The sequence below is a fragment of the Mastomys coucha genome, unplaced genomic scaffold (assembly GCF_008632895.1).
Source record: "Mastomys coucha isolate ucsf_1 unplaced genomic scaffold, UCSF_Mcou_1 pScaffold12, whole genome shotgun sequence".
Classification (NCBI taxonomy): domain Eukaryota; kingdom Metazoa; phylum Chordata; class Mammalia; order Rodentia; family Muridae; genus Mastomys; species Mastomys coucha.
Window position 1 is genome coordinate 13342423 of NW_022196894.1, and position 18875 is coordinate 13361297.

General features: G+C 39.2%; 1 protein-coding gene and 1 long non-coding RNA gene across 8 annotated transcripts in view; one reads left to right on the top strand and one right to left on the bottom strand.

Moving 5' to 3' along the window:
* LOC116085635 overlaps window positions 1–4344 on the top strand; it is a 24529-nt gene extending 20185 nt beyond the window's left edge. The window contains exons 3-5 of the long non-coding RNA XR_004116680.1: window positions 1009–1139; window positions 3398–3494; window positions 4154–4344. This is a non-coding gene — a long non-coding RNA (uncharacterized LOC116085635). The remainder of the gene's footprint in view (window positions 1–1008; window positions 1140–3397; window positions 3495–4153) is intronic.
* Window positions 1–18875, bottom strand: part of Fgd4 (FYVE, RhoGEF and PH domain containing 4) — a 175418-nt gene that overhangs the window by 122600 nt on the left and 33943 nt on the right. The window contains exon 1 of one of the 7 annotated variants that reach the window (XM_031363217.1): window positions 9254–9720. The exons of 5 other annotated variants lie outside the window; for them this stretch is intronic. The gene's annotated coding sequence lies outside the window, so the exon portion shown is untranslated. One more of the 7 variants, XM_031363220.1, reaches the window with a different exon arrangement.

Here is an 18875-nt window from a genome sequence, read left to right on the forward strand (position 1 = left end):
CTGCCTCTGCCTCCCAAGTGCTGGGATTAAAGGCGTGCGCCACCACTGCCCAGCTGCCTCCATCTTTAAAAGGAGTAAATATTGCTTTAAAATAATATTTTTAAAATATTTAAATACATTTATATATTTAAAATAATAAATACATTCAAAATACATTTGCCTTCTGTGGGATTTGCCTCTGTGGATTCTTGGCTTATTTCTTTATTCAGAAGACACAAGTACTCACAAGTATCTGCAGAAATATAGTTTCTGTCTACCTGTATTGCTTTTAACACTGTCAGGAGGGAGTGGGCTTTAAGTAGTTCAAGATGAAACAAATAAGCTATGTAAAATGTCATCATTAGCAGAATACTGTATACTAGCAGAGATATTCTTAAAAGAATAGTAGGGATATATGTTCCTTAGTTTTTTGTCAAATTGACACAAGCTTCAGTCATCTGGGAACAGGGAATCTCAACTGAGAAAATGACTCCAAGAAACTGGCCTGTAGGGAAGCCTATGGAGCATTTTTTTGATTAGTGACTGACATAGGAAGGCTGAGCCCACTGTGGGCGGTGCTACCCCTATGCAAGTGGCCTTGTGTTGTTTAAGAAGGCAAACTGAGCAAGCCTACAAGCAGCAGTCCTCTGTGGACTCTGCTGCAGTTTATGCTTCCAGGTTCCTGTTCTGCTTCAGTTCCTATCTTGTCATTTCTTGATGAAAGGATTGTGATGAGGATGTCTAAGCCAAATAAACTCTTCCCCTACAAAGTTGGTTTTGGTCTTTTGTTCGTTTCTTTGTTTTCTCACAGCAACAAAAGGCAAGCCAGAAAAGGACAGGCAGAAAAAGCAAAACAAATATCCAAAGACTTGACTCATTCAAGAAGAGGACCATTCACTGCAATTTCCCAGATCTACCAATGAAGATTCTTTAGTTATTCTTAAGTACTTTAAGGATTTCTGAGTAGAACTTACTCTTCCTTATTCTTTCTGTTAACTGCTTTTTTGCCTTGCAATTTCTATCCAAAAGGCTTTAGGTAAGCATCCAGGAATACACAGATAATCAAGGCAAATTCTACCACTTCGTATTATATCACCAGGAAGAACTGAGCAAGAATGTGCTGATGCCTATCAGACATTTGGAAGAACTAGTTTTCTCTGGTAAGCTAAAAGTAGAAACAACGGAGCAAGGTAGGAATCACTACCTTAGTCTCACTGTATCTTAGACTAGATTGTACATGATTTGTATGGGTGAGGTGAGGCTATCATTTCTATCTATGCATTGTGAGATACTGATTTTTTTTCTTTTGATATTTCTAGGCTATGTGGTTGGTCTCCAAACATCTTCACTGAGTTACAAATTAAATCAAATTAAGACTATAAACAGACCTGCCCTGCCCTACATGAACAGCTTCAAGCATGGCAGTGATGGATAAAACTTTAAAGCACTGTGAGAATTCAGAGAAGAGAATGCAAAAATTAAGAAAAAGTGGTAGTTTAGGAGTATGCTTAAGGAGTTTAATTTAATGGAAATATTCCCTCCAAACATTTTACAACAACAAAACCCAAACAAGATCTTATAGCCATTTTGGTGAGCCATTTTAACATTCATGCTGCTTCAGTATCTTCTAACTCAATTATGTATGGCACAGCAGCTAACGCATTAGAGCCAGGCTTTCCATGAGTGTGTGTCGATATTAGTTTTATGCTGTGAATTCAGACAAACAACTGTCTCCTGCTTTCACCTGCAGCAAGAGTTTAGTCACCTGCAGTCAATGATCTTAAATGGTAATGAGTATGAGACATAGAGGTGTAAGGGTCTGAGAATCCCTGAAGGAAGACCCCAGACTCAAATAGCATACAAAGACAAACAGTGTTTATTCAGCAGAAACAACCAGCATGTGAGAAAATGACAACTACGGTGGAGCTCACAGGCTCTTTTTTATGCTGGGCTGGGAGGATGTTTTAGAAGGATTAGGTACTCTCTAATGTGATTTTAGAGGCCAAAGTGGTGATATTAGTACAATCTTGATTGGCTACTATGTTAGTTCTTCTATATTTAGAGAGTGGGCAAGGTAATCTAAAATTCATTGGTGAGTGCTGGGGAGGTCACATGAGTTGGCTTCTGATTGGCTTGTGCCAGGTGGTCAGTGGTCTGCATTCTTATGTCATGAAGATAAGGCTGTCCAGCACAGTTGACCCTTCCTGAGATAAGATATTTTCCCATTCTTGTGGTTATCTCCAGGCTGTTCTTTGGGAGGGGCTTTTATGACCTTGTTCCTGGAATTTATAGTCTGTTCCTGGAGCTGGTGACTTATGGCCTAGCTCCTGGGACCGGTGGCTCTCTTTCTGAAATCAGGCTTGGTCCTAAAATGGAGACAAATGGGGTTTATGTTGTCCTTTTCGAGGTATAACTTAGGAAGATAATTAAAAACTTACACTTAAATCTCTTACTTTCCTTTCTTGGCACCACTAGCTCTGCCAATGCTGAGACAGGCCAGCATTCCTAGAACACTGGCCTCACTTGAGACTCACGGACTGGGCAGAATGGAAGGAAGGATCCTCACCAAAGCACACTTCGTTAAGAAGTGCCATGACTTCCTAACCTTACATGCTAATTTAAAAGTGATATGGAGGAAAGGGACTTAGAGGAGGGAGTGAGACGCTCTAGGGTATGAGGGACATAATGGGGTGATGGTGACAGTCTTTAGAATGCATTGGAAGAAATTATCAAAGAACAAATTTAATTATTTAAAAAGTAAAGGGCACACATTTCATATACCAACTTTTAATTGATATATGACCAGCTAGACATGTCATGAGAAATAAAATGAAGCTTTGGAGTCAAACATGGGATTCAACTCTACGTCATCTGTCACCAGTATTAGCTAATGATATTTCATCTACCACCATTCAAGCTCTTCTCAACACTTCTTTATCTTCCAACACTATTCACATGTCCAATTAATTGCTAAGTCCTAATAATTTTACTAAAAGCTCTGTCCCTTCTTCTATGTCCTTGTAGCACTGCCTGAATTCTGATGACCTGTCATCCCACTGCTTCCTGGGGAAATGTCATGGTCTTGCACCCCCACAGAACTGCCAAGGTCATAGCTCTAGAATATACATAGGACTGCAATGCTCACTAATGTCAGTGAGTTCACTCCGCAAACTCCCACCAAGACATGGCTTACAGCAATAAAAGCTGGTACTCTATCCTCCAGTTCCTAACTACTACACTCCTACACTCAATCTCATCATTCTTATATTGCAAATATTATATTATTCTTTTATAACTTTGACTTTTTGTATATGTTCCTCTGATATTAGAAGTCTTTAACCACCTTGCAATTCTCATATTACTCTTAAGAGCCAGTGTACAGCTGTCTCAAAAGTGGCATCTTTCTGATTGTGAACAGGCATGATCCCTTCTTTCTCCTTGTGCAGCCACCGCACTTTCCCGTACCGCTGCACTGTTATTTAAGAACCTTGTGTTGATGCACTTCAGTTACTAAGGTGAGATTGTAGAGGGCAAGACTATTTGTACTTCTCTATCATAGCAATAGCCATGAAAACTAATCCATCTAACTTCAGTGTGGAGAGATTACAGTTGATCTGCTCAATACTAGAACTTTTAGTATCATGCCCTTCAATTATGTTAAAGGAGAAAAATCAGCTTTATTAGAAAACAGTTTTAATGGTGAGGTCAGCTTGCAATTTATGGAGTTATGTCATTTTCAAGAGAAAAGAATGCCTTTAGCACAACTTCGCGTTAGTGTCGACCACGTTCAGACACACACTTTTCTCCCAGATTATAGAGCTTTGGTTTGAATATGGTATTGTAATATCTGCAGATTAAACAAGCAGGCTGATTTTACAGAACAGTTTGTCAATGCGTTGCTGCCATAGTTTAACATAGTCACTGCTGTGGTATAAATGTGAAAAGGGCTAATGTTTGAGTACATGGCCCACAGCTGGTGGCTCTCTTTGCTGGAGGATGTAGGACACAGGGCAAATGCTTTGAAACTTCACAGTTTGATTCCACTTCCTACTTCAGCTCTGCTGCCTGAATGCCAGGATAGTTGCCTGTTTGCTACCTGAATGCTGTTAGTTGCTGTTCATGATGTACTCTATCTCTCTGGAATGGAGCTAAAATAAGCCTCTTTTCCCTTCAGATGCTTTGGTCATAGCAACAGAAAGAAAATAAGACAACCACAGGACATAAAAACTGTCCCTTAGTGTCCTACAGTTTTTCTAGAAAGCATTATCTGCCTTCAAGATATGACTCACTGCCTGCTGCTTAATTCCACCCTCTGAAGACTTCTGCATTATTGTACATGCTTCCATAAAAGTTATGTGGCTTATATCATGGGATCCTCCTCTATCACTTAACTAAGCATCTTAAAAATAATCTTTGCAGAGTAAGCTGAATTTTACGAGCATAGCATTAGGATGGTGAAGCACTTTACAAGTCATTTAGTTACACAGTCACCTGGTGTTTGAGTTGTCACTGTAATGTCTCTTATGAATATTTGTGCAATTTTTATCAGACTACAGATGGTAATAATAAAGTATTTTAACAAATCACCCCACTTTAAAAATAGCACAATTATTAGGAAGTTTACTAAGGTTATTACTATACATCTCTAATGTAAACACAAAATAGCCTCTGTAACCATTACTTAAAGAGGTTTATCTTCATTACCCAATTTTAACTTGCCTATGAACTTTTATATTTCTCATAAAATTTCTGTAAAACCATTATTAATAATTTAAAATACACAAAAAATTGTAAATTAGAAAAGTCTATCTTCTAGTCAGTGGTGACTCATCCTTGCTCAAACGTAAGCTGCTCAAGTTGAACTAGAGATGTTTGCAGTGGCAGACAGCAGCTGTGTATGAGAAAGAGCATGCTCAAAGCTGCCCTCTGGTGTGGTATGTATATGTGTGGGGTGCTGTAAGAGAGGGAGACTATAAATTAGTTGCTGCCTTGATTCCTCCTGGCCACTGTGATTCCAAATGTGAGCCCTCAGCACACTGAGCTTAATTCTAGGCCTACCTAAAATATAGCACAGCTCCTTAATTCAAGCAATATAATCATTTTATCTCACATAATCCACATCCACTGTGTTGGACTTTGACAAGATTAATTTACACAACTATGCCTTCCTAAGGGATTTCTCAAGGACATTTCTGACTACACAAGTTTCACTTTGTGTGTTGACTTTAGAATATGAATACCAAGAATAAGATATGGCCTTCAGCTAACTGCAGTCCTTGTCCCCTAGCCTTCTGAGTGTTGACGCTACAAGTGTGAGCCATGATATCTGGCTTTGTCCTGGACTTAAAAATGCTGACTGTTCAAACCCACTGCACTGAAATATCTTCTCAAACATTTTGATTAACATCTTGGTTTAAAAAGAACACATGTACAGCACTAAGTTATGAGGGAAAATGTATCAGCAGGGCTCGTCCATAGCACAAGGGACTAGCTGCATTTTTCTTGTTTGTGTTTGGGAGAAGGGGCGCGAGTCTTAAAGTACAATCTGAGGAAATTGGTTCCCTTCTACCATGTAAATATCCCAGGGATCAATCTTCAGTCCTCAAGATTGGTAGCAAGCATCTTTACCACGTCCCTCTCCCCTGCCTGCCCCCGCCCCGTCTCCTCACCAACCCTTTAGCAAGACTTATATAATCCTATTCATTGCACCCTCCATCTTCTCCCCCATAAAGTGAAGACAACGCACCCATGGAATTGGATTTCATGTGATTGTCTATGATTTAATGTCTTCCACTTAAATGAGACTTTTTTATATAAACAATTCTGGATAATCTACTCTAAAGCCTGCTACCCCCTCACCTCTCAGTGTCCCCACAGAACTGACACTGCTTAAAGTTCACTTATTTTTTTTTACTTTCATTATGTCTTATCCTTCTTTCACAAGAATTTCACTAATGGCCTTTCACCTACTACTAAATCCTCCAGACTCATAATACTACAGTTCAAGGTCAATGTTCAATAAAGTACTTTACAAAGAGATGAAAAGTTAACACTAATGATGGTAACATATTCAAAGAAAGAATGTCTTGATATCGTGAAGGGAGTCCTACGAAAGGTGGAACGTGGTTGGTGAAGGAACAGAGGGTATGGAAATTAAGTTAAACTAAGAACCCAGAACATTGAGGACAAGCATCTTGGTGACCGATGTGCGCCCTACAATGGAACTATCCCTGCTCCTTGGACAGTCTTTCCTTCCTGTTTACCCCACTCCATACCATCAACATCAGAGTCTTCAGCAAGATTCTCATCATCATTTAATGTTTCATGTAGAAACAGCAATAGAGAGACAACCCAAATCTGCTTGCTTTGATAGTCACGTTTTTAAAAATGTCAGGCATTTATAAGAAGCCCATGTTTTCCTGTGAATTTTCTAATTGAGAAAATTTGTTAAGACCTATATTCTCTCTAAATTCTGAAAATTCTAGCAGTTGGGTTTTAGGGCGAACCTCCCCCTGCCATGCTTGCTCCATATCAGGTAGCAAAATCAGCAGACCTTGCTCTTGTCTTAAAACTTAACCTGCCATAACCAATATGAGCAATTTCACAGATTTTGAGGCCTGGTTTGACTGTTGCATTTTACAGTCCTGAAATTCTTCTCTCAAATTGGATTACAAGCTAGATCCTTCTGTTTCTATCTGGATCTTTACAGAAATGTGAAATATAGAGATTTATAATAGGGACTGAAAAAATACTACAAATTAGTCTACCTATGTGAATATAATAGATCTGTTTCATGAATCCAAGACTAGGAATTCTATAAAACCAAATAAATAAGTAAATAAATAAAGCCAGAAGAGGTTTAGGCAGATAAGGAAATATAGGGGAAGTCAGTAATTCAATACGTGATTACAAAAGCAAAGCACTGCAGTGTGCTTATTTGTGCAAAGATAAAAACTTGTTTAAGAATAATGTGTTTCTAGTCACTTTCCCAGGACTCAGTCTCACTAATTAGAGGATAAGGTGACATGAACTGAGGGAGAAGCTGTTCCTTGCAGCCCACACATATGCCACTCTACACACCCTCTGCAAACTTAAGGAAACCTTGACTTTTGGAGCAGAGAAACTCAGGAGTCATTATGAAACCTAAGAGGGTAACTCAAACCAGTAGTACTAGAATCTCAGGCAAGCGGAGGCTGCACCCACACGAAGCTCCTGCCTGACTTACACTTGCCACGTGCCTGTGAGATATGCTTTGCAGCTAAGAGCACGCAGAATTGTGTTGATGCATAAAATTATCTCATTCTATTCTTTCAATGGAATATGTTACAAGTGTACCCAGATATGGATATTTTTTAACTACAGAAAAGGAAAATACTTATGTTATTTACATAAGACAGAATAAAAATCCCATTATAAAGTCAGTGAATCACTGCTCAATTAGCCCTTTAGAGAGGGGTTGCCCTTCTTGCCACTAGTCCAGATCTGTCTGGGATTTCTGTGAGAGTTTTGTGCTCCTGTAGGTAAGAGAGCTGAGCATGGGAACTGTTTTACATCAAGCCAGGCCACGTTTCCCATTTCCTTTTCTGTGTGAAGACTTTTCTAAAAGATTTTCATCACACGTAATCAAACTTTGTGTGTTTATTATTTGTTATGCTTGAAACTTGAACAGGGACTTAGTAAGTGTGCTTTCAAGAGTCCCTGCCAACACCTACAATACCCTGATGGCCTGAAGTTGGTAACTGGAAAGTAGCAGCACATTCACGCACCATCAACTGGTGAAGTGCAGGTTTTAGTTGCCCACTTAGTGGCCCAAGTAACTACAGCTAAGGCACATTTCACCACTACCTCAGTTCTGGTTTCCAAGATACAAGATAATTAAAGCAACAATAATACCACAAATATACATGATTTGACCTTGTAAACCTTAAATTGTTTATTGATTTTGAAATAATTTTTTTCTCAATTATACAAGATTAGCTGCAAACTGTATAGTTATTAAGGAAGCTTTTGGGTAGATACATGTCTACTATTGCTGAATAGTTATTAAAGAAGCTTTCGGATAGATACATGTCTACTATTGTTGAAAGCTGCTTCTTAAAGATAGTATGTACTTAGATTAATTTGCATATTTCAAAAACTGTAAGTGCAGAATACTAACATCAATTACAGTTAATACCAGGAATCCACAAAACAGTTAGTCTTGAAAAACTCTTAATGGAATACAAGCATGTGTCCTTGACTAATACCATGGTCAACTAATATTGTACTGTTAAAAGAAACAAAAAAGCATAGTGCCTGTGCCCGCTGACTGTTTCTAGTTCTCTAGGTAGTCACTGGTTCACTAAGATGAATACTCAAGAAAACAACATGGTTCAAGTTTGACTGAACTGCACAGGCAAAACCTCTAATTACAGTCTTCCATACAGCACACAAAATGGCAGATCTGCTAAACTCAGGGTGCTAATGCTGGGGTTTCAAGGACAGGAACACTGACACAAAAGAAGTCTCCAGAGCATACAGCTGGTTTTGTTTTACACTTTTATATTTTAGGGAATAGTTTGGGGGAAGGAGACACAATGCTGCTTTACAAAAGACAGAGTAGTCCCTTGTTTGAGCTACCAACCTCTGAGGCACAAGGAAAAATGTCAGTCATCCATTTGTTAAAGCTAAAATTTCCATCTGCAGTGTACAATATGCAATACACATTTTAAGTAGCTGTGGACAAAAGAAATAACAATGACAAAGGAAGCCCTGGAAAAGCAAGCCATCTTCCTTGGTTTACTCCTCCCTTATGGCTGAGCCATCTGTCACTACAGCCCTGTCACATTGTTTCCACAGGCTCCGAAACACTACATCGGCACTGCACTTAAAACATGCCGTCCAGCATTAACCTTAATTTGAGTATAATCTGCAAATGCTGCTGATGGAGTCATTTCTCAATTAAGAACAAACATTGAACAAGCTGTGGCCCTGAGTGTATTTCAGCAAGAACACTGGTGTAATTCACTGTAGAAGCCATTACGAGATGACTGTCTATCTGCAACATTCAAGGATCACAGTACACATTCACAGGCAGGAAATATTCTTAAGCATTACAGGATAATTCCAACATGTAATTGTACAGGCTGTCAAAAAATCAATAAAAGGCAAGTGTGCAAGCTTTGGGGATGGGAGGTTCTTACCAAAGAGCTTAGTGCTTCCATTCCTTGACCACAGAGGGATACGCTCACACCAAATGCCGTACAAACCGGATATGCAATGCCAGGTTGCTTACCTTAGAAAAGCTGATTTATTCCTTGTGATTACAAGTCATAAATGGCTGGAGAACAGCTCCCTTCATTTGTTCTTCCAGTGAGCAGAATGAAATCTCCCAATAGCCCAGTACACTGCAGATAATCTCACACTACACAGGCTCCCCTGCTAACCCTATGTTCCCAACCCAGCAAGGATAATCACATTCCGGCAGCGGGGAGTGAACAGATGGTGGATTCCATGGTAACCAGCCCTCCTAAGGCGATTGGTAGAAGTGTGTGACTCAGGCTTCTTGGGTAACAATCATAGTCTTTGTGCTCCCACCCTGCAAAGCCCAAGTGAAGAAGCATGCACAGTTACTCACAGGGCTTGCTCAGCAGGTGTTTGGCTTATAAACCAGGCAGTGCAGACCAACTAAAAGCTTTCTACAAATTGACCCCTGCCAGGACAAAGTCCTAATGTTTCAGTGAGCCATGCTGCTGACTCAGGATGAAAGGTCACAGAAACGGAACTGCACACACGGAAAACTTGAAAGTTCACTTGCAAAGTCCAGATAACATGTAGTAGAAAAGTAAGCTGCGTCCTGATCTACAATCACCCACAGAACTGAAAACTGATTGTGTATTTGTTAGGGATTTTTAAAAACAAATATATTTAAATATATTGACTATCTTATTTTGGAAATAAAGTCAATTTTAAACAGCAATTGTTTCAGAAGAAATCTGATTTATTCCTCATTTTTATTTTTTGTTCTTTGTTGAATGGGAGGAGAGGCTATAAAGGTTATTAATGAATATATCTAGAGTCTTAGGCGTTCATGAGAAGCTTGCAATGTCTTGGGTTTGCACTAACTGACTTAAATTTGTTTCTGCACTCATGAAGATTACATGCTGACTCAGCAGGGAAACTGCCTGTTTCTCAGTTTTATCCACTAACAAGTCAGAGAATAAGATTGTAGTGGTTGAAAACAAATCAATCCTACCACACAGAAAACTTATACTGGGATAATTCATTCTCATGGGACTAAAAATAGTGTAAGAAAGTAAACTTTTAAAAGGCCAAGATAAAAAAAATTAAGATAAACATAAAAAGAAAACAAAGCAGGTAGACTGCATACAGCACTGCAGGTTCATCTGCCCGTCCTTTATCAACCCTGCATACAGCACTGCAGGTTCATCTGCCCTCCCCTTTATCAGCACTGCATACAGCACTGCAGGTTCATCTGCCCTTCCTTTATCAGCACTCTATACCAAATATTTCAGAGCTCTCTTCTTGGCCTGAAAACTATATATGATACAAATATTAAAAGGACAAATACGAGTACCCCTGTAGCTGGAATAAATTTATCCCTATAAACACAATCAAAAGAACCAAGTAGGATGTTGCTTTAAAGTGTCAGCGTTTAGTTTTAGAGAAAGAAAAGCCTACAAATATTAATTCCTTTTGAAAAGCAAAACCCATCAGAATTTCATTTCAGCAACAACTACAAAAAGAGAAGAAACCTAAAAATAATATTGTCAAGAAACGTAGATGAACCATTTGGGCAAAAACAGCATAAACTCTTACTACAAGAAATTGTTAAAATGAATACAAGGTGTTGAAAGACAGATAGATCCAGTCCAAAGATGCTAAAAAAAAGAAAGGGTCATGATTTATTTATAATGCTTTAAGCTTATTTATTCTTATTTGACTTCATGCATAATATGATGTATTTTATTTTATGTCTCCATTACCCACTCTTATATCTCCTTCCTTATTTGACATTTTTTAAAAAAAGATGAAAATATTAAAGAAAATTTTATGTGAGAGAAGTAATAGTATAATGGTTAAAATCATTGACCATTCCAAGCTTCTAAAATTTACTATAAATAAATATACTCTCAATTCCCAAAGCTCTTACTTTAAGACCTGAGAATTCCAGACTCTTAAAATCCCCCATCTAGTGACTCTTCTACATGGTTAATGTACTGGCTGGTTTTGTGTGTCAATTTGACACACGCTAGAGTTATCACAGAGAAAGGAGCTTCAGTTGAGGAAATGTCTCCATGAGATCCAGCTGTGGGGCATTTTCTCAATTAGTGACCAAGGGTGGGAGGACCCATTGTGGGTGGTGCCACCCCTGGGCTGGTAGTCTTGGGTTCTATAAGAAAGCAAGCTGAGCAAGGCAGAGAAAGCAACATCCCTCCATGGCCTCCATTATCAGCTCCTATTTCCTGACTTGCTTGAGTTCCAGTCCTGACCTCCTTTGGTGGTGAACAGCAGTGTGGAAGTGTAATGCTTGTGCAGGAATAGAAGCCCTAAGACAGTTAATAAACAACTCACATATAGCACTCCAAAACTCCCAGAGTTCTCTACAACCTTCTGTGATATGGCTACTCTAGCCCTTCACACAGAAGCTAACCTCCTAGGAACGCTCTTGGTTACTTTTCTCATTGTTATAACAAAGTACCTGATAAAAGCAACTTAAGAGAGGAAGGTTTTATTTCATATCCCAGTTAGAGAACACAGTCCATCCTGGTGCAAAGGAGGGGCTGGAGCAGTCACGAAAGGCAGCCGCCATGCTACCTCTGGACTCAGGAGTCAAGGAAGACTTCTTGCTCAGCAGACTGTCACCTCTTTGGCCAGTTTGGAAACGTCCCCATGCAATGGTGCTACAAAGCTTGGGACAGTTCTTTAGCCTCAACTAACTCAGTCCAGAACTCATCTGCCTTCCAGATGTACCCAGATGTTTACTTCCTGACTCTGCCACACTGAAATCATACTTAATCAACACAGGAAACTATACTTGTCTATCTATCCTTGACATTTCACATCCAACCCACTGCTCACATGCTGTAGTTTCTTCAAATCCAGCCATTTGTTACCACCTCTACATCTCCTACCAGGCTTAGGCACACCAACTCTCACCTCAATTCCTTAATAAATTCCTAACTGGATTCTGCCTCCACTTTTATTAAGAGTCCCTAAATAATTGGCTCCAGGAACTTCTATTAACCCTCCTCCTACAACTCTCTCTGCCTTCTCTGAGATTTCCAGCTGGAATCTGTCATTGTGCCCTGTCACCACAATTTCTCACTAGCTTGGGTGGAGGTGATGTTCACCCCTGGCCAGAGTTATCTGTACATGTTTTCCTTCACCCTGGGGACCTTGCATGCACAGACTATGTCTGCTATTTGAAACTCTGGGCACCCAGGGCCAAGCAAGGGTCTTACATAGTGAACACTAAACAATATGTTGCATGAATTTGTAAAAATGCCCTATGTAAGTATCTCCTTTATTGCAAACCTAGAAGCAACCTAAGATTCCAACCCAAGACTAAGTCATACAAATAATAACGGCCATATCTTGCAAAGACTACTAGGTTGCTTTGGGTTACAGTGATAACATATGAAAAAAACAAAATCAAAAACAAACAAAAAGCCTCTAAGACCTTCTCTGAAACAGAAGATCAAGGTGAAGAATATGTGGTGAATCAAAGCTATTGGCTATGTTGACAGTGTTAGCTGGAAAAAAAAGCAAAGAAGGAGAAAGAGGGGGTGGGGGAAGTGAGGAAGAGAAACACAGTCAACCAGGGGCCACAAAATACCTTAAATAACACATACACAAACAGTAACCGATTTCCTTCAAGTCGTCCTAGCTTTCCACTCATTCCATTCAGGTTGGCATTCTCAAGATCTGATCACTACTCAAAGCCCTGTCTCTGAATATATGACCTTCAATGCCTGTGCTTTGGGGGGAACACATCATATACAAACTTAACAATAACAATCCACCACACAAAAAAAACCATATGGCAAAGTTTACGGTACATTATTAATAACGATGCACTGTTTATTCAGTTCTTGGTATGTGTCATGTGCTATAATAAATGTTTTACAACTGTTTAAACCTCAGGTATGATATTATCCTTATCCTCATATTATTAAGTATGAAGACTGAGATACAGATTTTAAGTATTTTGTTATAGATGTTACCACTGAAATTTGAACTTGGTTTATATAAGAACAAAGCTTTGGATGTGTCACTATGCCCTCATCAACTCATGCATTTTTAATAACAAAAAAAGAAGGATTACATACATGTCTTGGCTGGCTTTTCTATTGATGAGATGCAACATAATAACTCTGGTGGTTTAAATAAGAATGAGCCCCATAGGCCATATATTGGAATGCTTAGTGACCAGAGAGTGGTACTATTTAAAGTATTAGAAGGAATAGGAAGTGTGGCCTTGTTCGAGGAAGTGTGTTCCTGGGAGTGAGCTTTGAGACTTCAAAAGCTCTTGGGCCCCCCTGCCCCCGCACTCCATCCCTCCCCTCCCTCTCTCTCAGCTTGGGATCAGGATACAGCTCTTGATACTTCTCCAGCACCATGACTACCTGCTGGCATGCTCTATCATCTGATGGTGATAATGGACTAAACCTCTAAAACTGTAAGCAATACCCCAATTAAATGTTTTCTTTCATAAGGACTGCCTTGGTCCTGGCCTCTCTCCATAAAAATAGAGCAGTGACTAAGACAATGACCAAAAGCAACTTGGGAAGGAGATGATTTATTTCATCTTACAGCTTGGAGCCCATTATCCAGGCAAGTCAGAGCAGGAACTGATGTAGAGTTCATTGAGGAGTGCTGCTGTTAGCTTGCAATTCATGGTTTGTTCAGCCAGCTTTCTTATATCATTCTGGACCACTCAGCCAGGGGTCACACCACTTCCTGTGGGACAGGACCTCCCATATCAATCATCAATCAAGAAAATGCACAATGAGACAGTCCAGTTGGGCAATGTTCTTAGGCAAAGTTCCCTCTTCCAAAATGATACTAGCCTTGTGTCAAGTTGACATAAAAAACAGCCAGCACTGGGTGGTGGCGGTGCACACCTTTAATCCTAGCACTTGGGAGGCAGAGGCAGGCTGATTTCTGAGTTCAAGGCCAGTCTGGTCTACAGAGTGAATTCCAGGACAGTCAGGGCTACACAGAGAAACCCTGTCTTGAAAAAACAAAAACAAAACAAAAAACAAAAACAAAACAAACAAACAAACAAAAAACACTCAGCACAATTAACTCCTTGTCAACGTGAAATATTGTTAAACATTAAACTATTAGCGTTACTGTTAAATCATAACCTTTCTATTCTTGTTTATCCCCATGATCTCATAATAGTGACATCAAATATAAAACATTTCAACTTTTAAAAGCCAATAGTCTTTAAAATTTCTAAAATTTTAACAGTTCAGGCTCTTTCTTAAGTATCCAAATTCTCATAATTGTAGGTTTTTATAAAATAAAAAAAATAAGTTGAATACTTTCCTATTCTAAGAGGGATGAAGTCAAAAACAGTTACATTAAGATCCTAGTAAAGTTAACAGTGTAAAGCCCAATGTCAGATGTCTATGACTCATGATGTAGGTTCCAAAGTGCTTGCCACAGCACGCACAGCTTGTCTCACAGGCTCAGGCTGGCTCCACTCCATGGCTGCTGCTGTCCTTGTTGATCCCATATTATAGGCATCTCCAAAGTGCTGAGGCCTCTGACATTGTTGAACCTTCACCAGTTCCTGCTACATTGTGCCAAGCTTGAACTTTTCTCCATGATGACTTCAATCCTGGGACTTTTCCTGCAACTGAGGCTGTTGCAGAAACCTTCAATAACAGCCTCTCATGGTTTCTTTTCAGGAACTCCAGCTTTGCCACACAGTGCCAAACCTTAGCTGCTCTCCTTTACACCTTTGTACCTCCAATACCAGCACCATGGTGACTCTACAGGTTACTAGGTTCAGCTGCCAGCATGTGATACAGCTTCTGACCTCTCGGGACCACAGCTTCTATATGCTGGCCCTGAGGAAATACCCCAGATTTATGATTGTCAATGATGCTGGTTTCATCTTAATCACTACTAATTTCTCAGCTCCATCTGACCAACATCAATCGTTCTAGTAAAGCAAAGGTTCCACTGTAGTGGTTCTTAATTCAAAATATCACATGAACAATCCTGATAGAGTATTTGCTTCCCTCTAAACCTTCACCAACAATGCCTTCATTGTCTACATTTCTTTCACCCATTTTATCTTCCAAGCACTCACAGATCATCCCACTGAGCCTGGAACAATTAACAGCTTTTCCAGCCCAAAATTCAAATGCCACTGCAATCCCCTCAATAACATAAGGTCAAATTTGCCAAAGCAATGCCCTTTGACCTGGTACCAATTTCTAAGTTAGCTTTTCTATTGTGGTGTTGAGATATCCTGACCAAAAGCAACTTTGAGAAGAATTGTTTTATTTCATTATTTATAATTCATCATCCAGGGAAGTCAGGGCAGGAACTCAATATGAGAACCAGGAGGCAGGAGCTGATGCCAAGAACACAGAGGAGTGCTGGTTACTGACATGCTCTTCATAGCTAGCTAAGGCTGCTTTCTTATACAACCCAGGACGACTTGACTTTCTTATCCTCCTGCCTCCACCAATTGTTTGCTGGAGTTACAACATGTGCCAATATGCTGTGCTTGAGGTACTAGTGATAGATCCCAGGGCTTTAAGCATAAAAGGAAGTCCTCTGCTAACTGAACTACATCCATACCCCTCTAATTTAGTGTTTGAACAGAGGACCATGTCAGAGAGAAAGGATTCTCTCTTGAACAGACACACATATAAACATATATAGATACTCTACTCCAGGACCAAAAACCAAATTGCTATTGCTAAAAATAGCACTGTCTTGGTTTAATTCTCACAATGGGTTAAAGCAGTATGTCCAGAAACAGTATGACCCCACTTATGCCCAGCCTGATTCATGTGTTCACACAGAAAACCCAAACACATACTTATTCATATATAATTTCATAAACACACACAAAAAATGAAGCTCTCTCATTAGGAAAGACACACATTTTCTGATGTTAGAGAAAGATCAAATGTTCCTAATTAAAGAAAGGCTTAGTTAATTATCAGTTGTTTTTCCCAAGGTTAATACTCCTAGTTTGTACCTTGTCACTTAATCAATATGTTGGACAAGCATTGATCAAGAGTGTCATGCTAACTTGCTCACAGGCCACATCACCTGACAGGCTCTCATATGTGGTCTGTCAGCATCATGGCAGAGTGTACTGAAAGATCCTTTAAAAACAAATTCAATTTGTTTAGCACACTTAGAGCGATTTAAATGTTCAGCCTATGCTTCTGTATTACTTGACTAAGCATGTAAGCCCTACAGGTCAACGGCAGGGATTAAATCCAGGGTCTGTCCATACCAGAAGCACTCTATTCTACCCTATCCTATGTCCCCAGCCCTATGTATAATCCTGAGAGCAACTTGTCTATTTTATATATGTTGCAGGGTTCACTGTCGTAATAAAGTCACTTCCAACTGAGTTGAATCTGTGCAACAGAATTGTTTCCTCTCGTTTCTAATCCCTGGATAGATATTTATCAATTTTATTAAGATTTTCCCAATAGATCACCATTTGCTTCTTTTATTCTGTCTATAGTATAACTTTGATTTTCATGTTTACCACTGTTTTCTTTCAAGTAGAATTAATTTGCTTTTTCTAAGTTTATTACATAGATTCTTGCACCAATGGCTTTAGACCTTTCTAATATTTTTTAAAGCAGGTGTAATAGCTTATATGTTGCAAACAACTACAGAATATGCTATTGAAATCACTTTCATTTATAAATATAAAATTTTTATCACATGTAGGTACATGTGCACGCGTGTGCACAGACACACACACACACACACACACACACACATATCATGGCATATATCTGGAAATCAGAGGAAACTACAAAAGTTTGTGGGAGTCTATTCTCTACTTCCACTTGGGTCCCAGAGATGAAGCACGCACACTCAGGCTCAAGAGCAAGTACCTTTATCTGCCTTCCTCTTTAGCTGGGTCTATGCAAGAAAGTTTTCCAACATTTATTACTCCATCATAGCCAGAAGCAAGTCCTGTACATGGACCCATTTGTCTTAATACCTACCTAAAGATAAAATTAATTACTGAGAAAAACCAATGAAATTTTACAAATTAAAAGACAAAAGACTCTTGCTGTATATAGGTTATGTATAGGTTACTGAACACATCAAACGGTGCAGCAAAGAACTGACTGGATGGACAGCCACAATGATACTTTCTTTTAACCCAGTTAGAAGGATCATAACCCAAAGCCCCATGATCTTTCAATGAAGATATTTACAGGAATAGTCTTACATAGAAAGACCTGAGAGTTTGCTTCCACTCGGCAATAGGAAGTCATTTTGTCTCCATTCTACTGAATGCTAAAACACAACAAATGCCCACTTGTGAGTAAGAACCACTCTGAATGACTGACAAATCATTGTCTTGTACTGTCCTGAGAGCATTAAGTTAGGCAAAATAGTATGAAATAAAAAAATGTGGTCTATCTTTAAAGTAATTTAAGTAAAACTACAAGAAGAACTGAATCTAAATGGATTCTGGTACTGTCAAATGACAGAATTATCAATCAAAATACCAGGGATGCTACCGAAATCTAGGGGCCAAAGACTATCATTTTTGATAAATGATGACAATCTAGAGGACAAGGGGCATTTCTTTTCTTGAAACTGAGTTACTGAGTGCCCAAGTCATTATTAACCTAGCAAAACAAAGGAAAACTTAGGTGGAAGCCTCATGGACCTGTGTACACAGGCACCAGTGCCTTTATAACCTGTGTTACGTGTAGCCTCATGGATCTGTGTACACAGGCACCAGCGCCTTTATAACCTGTGTTACATGTACCCTGTATGATAGATCCAGCCTTTCATCCACAAAGATGTGGAAAGCAGGAGAATCACCCTTGGTTATAGTCCTTACTCAGTTTTCCTCATAGGTCCTGTCTTCAGATGTTCCCTTTGTATTTCACCCTGCTTTGCCACTATGGAGAAAGCATAGGCTGGTGGATATAACTGGAAGTAACAGCTTAAGAAAAAGTAAGATCCACAACTTCAAATGTTTAAAATCTGAATACAATATTTACTCATAAATTTAGGGTCAGCTACCATTACTATCCTATAATCAAGAATTTAAGCACGGTGGGGTTTTTCCCTAAGGCACCTTGTAAGATGGTCTTAAACACCAGTGTTGTTCTCAAAGTTATTCATAAGCCAAAATCACAACATAGAACATGTAACAACTCAAGAAGTTAACCTGTGATACAACATTATAAAGCAACTGAAACAATAATTTCCAAATAACTTTTAGTAGCTTAAAAAATAATATAATACTATATAATGGAGGTGTGACAAGCACCAAAGTCCCCATATATGTAGGGACATGGAAGAACCTCAAAGTTTTACCAGCAGGTAATGCCAGATAAGCCTGGGGCATGCTCTTCTCCATCTTTCTTGATCAGCAAAAGTGGATCTTTTAAAATAATATATTTTTCTAAATAAATGTATTCATCTAAATTATGTTTTGTTCTCTGTTAGGTTAATTGGTGGAATATAAGAGAATATAAGGTTACTAAAGTAAAATATTGAGAAAATCTGGTCAAACGAACTAGGCTTCAGATTCTGATAAATCATATGTGATTTTACAAAAGGGGAGAGGGAGAAGGAAGAGGAGGGGAGGGGGAGAAGGAGGAGGAGGAGGAGGAGGAGGATGAGGAGGAGAAGGGAGGAGGAAGAGG